At 56.6% G+C, this 2,835-nt stretch overlaps 1 protein-coding gene across 2 annotated transcripts in view; it reads left to right on the top strand.

Moving 5' to 3' along the window:
* Window positions 1-1,324: 1,324 nt before the first annotated feature.
* Cnot8 (CCR4-NOT transcription complex subunit 8) overlaps window positions 1,325-2,835 on the top strand; it is a 15,181-nt gene continuing 13,670 nt past the window's right edge. For both annotated transcript variants that reach the window (XM_005350022.3, XM_013347474.2), the window contains exon 1: window positions 1,325-1,537. The gene's annotated coding sequence lies outside the window, so the exon portion shown is untranslated. The remainder of the gene's footprint in view (window positions 1,538-2,835) is intronic.

Below are 2,835 nucleotides of genomic sequence, written 5' to 3'. Positions count from 1 at the left end.
AGGCCCACCCCTTCCTGAATCGAATTACAAGTAGGTGAACAGCCACACGATAGGCCCACCCCTTCCTGAATTGAATTACAAGTAGGTAAACAGAACACGATAGGTTCACCCTTTCCTGAGTGGAATTACAAGCAGGTGAACAGAGTGTCTCAGACCCCACTGCCCGTGAACTGACTGAGGGAAGGCAATGTCTAGCCAGCCTAGACAAGCTGACACCTCGAACAGGGCTGGCCGTGCAGCAAATGCCATCAACATTGTTGCAGAGAGAATCCACGGCAGCTACAGTTACTAGTTGCTCACACCTCTCTGTGGTGCCACTGTTGATGCTTTATCTAAGCTTTCATCCCATCACAACTTTGAAAGCCCTGTCTCTAATTTTACTGATCTGGAGAGAAGAAGCGAAGGCTGGGGCTCAGAACTGCCCTTGGCATTTCTACTCCGAAGGCCTGCCGTGGGATTTCATTTCTCTGGAAAATAGATTTTGGCAATCCCGTTTGAAAGGCCAGCTCTTATTTAGCCAGGAAGACATATTTTTGGAATTAAAATGATAAGGGTAGAGTGACTAGGAGATGGGATGTCAGAAGGGGACACCTGCTGTATGCTTACCTACAGCCCTTTGAAGAGGAAGTACCAGAGATGGGGGCTGGAGCCGCACTAGGCTCCCCAGTCCCTCCCGGGGAAGGAGCGGGGCGCCCGCGAGGCCTTAGTCTTCTTGCCTTTTGGGAGAGCACGAGGGGACGGTGCATCCCAGCTTGGCCTCGCTGCCAGCAGAGCCCTGTCCCCAGCAGGACAGTGGCTGCCGGGCGCTCTGCATTTGCCCGCCTCGCTATGAGCCGACAGCGCAGGCCTGAGGGCTGCACTGCGTAGGCCGTCCGGTTGCCATGGCAACGCTCCAGTCAGGTGCTGGGAGGCCGTGCTCAGCTGACCTCATTCAGGACTAGGTTTGGTGATGCTCCCCCATCCCCATCTAATGGTCTCCCAGAAGGGGTTCCATGGGTGGATGTTCTGTGAATGAGGAATCCAGGGCGCGACAATCGGTGTCAGGACACCCCCAGATGGGCCATGCCCTCGGAGCCAGCTTTAGATTCCGTTTCCCTCCGCGGCGTGACTCAGGGTACCCGAAAGCCCAGCAACGGTCGTAAAGGATTAGGCACAGACGGGCCTGCGCTTGTGCACGCCCACCTTATTCTGCGCAGGCGTCCTCCTACCCCGCCCAGCCCCCTCATCCTGCGCCTGCGCAGAGAGGCGGGGCGCCGTCGCCTGAGCGCGCACTGGGGGCGGGGCGGGGCCGGGCGGGCGCGTGCCCGCCTGGAGTGACGCGGGAGAGTAGGCGAGTCGGGAGGGCCGAAGGGTAGAGCGGCGCAGTCCTCTGGGTTGGTGCACATCGTCGGCCTTTCTGGGCGCCGTGGCTCGCGTCTCACTGGCTCGCTGGGTTCTTCGAGCGGATCCGGGGCAAGAGGGAAGAGAACTCCGGGTCAAGGGCCGCTGCTGCCCGGACTCGGCCGCCAGCCCGCGCTCGGCGGGGCAGCCTGCCAGGGTAAGCGGGCTGGGTTGTTCAGGGTAGGAGCGTGGGGCGGAAGTGCCCCTGTGGCGACCCATCCTACACACGGGAACACTGAGGCGCAGAGGCCACAGCGCTCCAGGTCCCCGGAGTCCAGCTTGCAGGCCTTCAGGAGTGGTGGGGCAGGCTGGAGGCCGCCCTGCTGGGATCTCAAAGCTGGGCGCTGCAGCTTTGCCTGGTAGGGCCACCCTGGGAGAGCCAGCAAGCTGCTTGGGGCGCCGGCTGAGTACAGGGATGTGGCCTGGAACGCTCCTGAGGGGACCTGTTGCCATTTCTTCTAACGGGCCGCTGCTTCCTCCTGCGTTCGTCTAACACGGCAAAGTTCTTTGTTTAGTGTTCTGAAACAGGGAAGTGAAGCTTATTGTTTCCCTGACATTCTGGCGAAAGCAGAACCGGACGAGGAGACACTGAGCTCAACGGTCTGCACTGCCGGCAGGGAGAATATGTTTCTGGCTTTTGCAGTACTTGCTCTTCTTAGCTCACCTGGATGCACAGGTTTAATTATCCGAAGTTTGGATAATTAAAAGCGGTCTAAACAGATTGCTCTGCAGCCTGCACAGGGCAGAGGGAGGGAGGTGTGTGTGTGTGTGTGTGTGTGTGTCTGTCTGTCTGTCTGTCTGTCTGTCTGTGTCTGTCTTTATGTGAACACTTTAACCCCTTTTACAGTTTCAGATGTAGTTGGTGTGGGGATCAAGTTTTAGTGAGGCTAACATTATGTAAAGGGGTTGGGACTGGAGAAATCGCTCAGCTGTTAAAAGCGCATTCTGCTCATGCAGAGGACGGGGTTCGGTGTCCAGCACCCACATGAAGTGGGTCACGACCACCTATAACTGTAGCTTCAGGGGATCCTGTGCTCTCTTCTGGGCCCTGCCAGCACTGCACTCATATGCACATAACACCCCTTCCACATACCCGGAAGTGAAAGAAAGAAAAACAAAATATTAAAGAAGAATGCAAGCTGGAGAGAGGACTCTGCGGTTAACAGCACTTGCTACTCCTCTAGAGGGTCTGAGTTCGATTCTCAGGACCCACATGGCCGCTCACGGCTGTCTGTAACTCCAGGTAGGGGATCCATCACACCAGGCATGCATATGGAGTATATATCAGTGCATGCAGGCAAAATACACATAAAATAAATCTCTTTAAAAAAATCTTTTTTTTAGCCAGGCGGTGGTGGCGCACGCCTTTAATCCCAGCTCTCGGGAGGCAGAGGCAGGCAGATCTCTGTGAGTTCGAGACCAGCCTGGTCTACAAGAGCTAGTTCCAGGACAGGC

Source organism: Microtus ochrogaster, chromosome 7, assembly GCF_000317375.1.
Source record: "Microtus ochrogaster isolate Prairie Vole_2 chromosome 7, MicOch1.0, whole genome shotgun sequence".
NCBI classification, from domain to species: domain Eukaryota; kingdom Metazoa; phylum Chordata; class Mammalia; order Rodentia; family Cricetidae; genus Microtus; species Microtus ochrogaster.
Note: the sequence above shows the minus strand (reverse complement) of the source record. Positions and strands in the feature narration are given on the sequence as shown.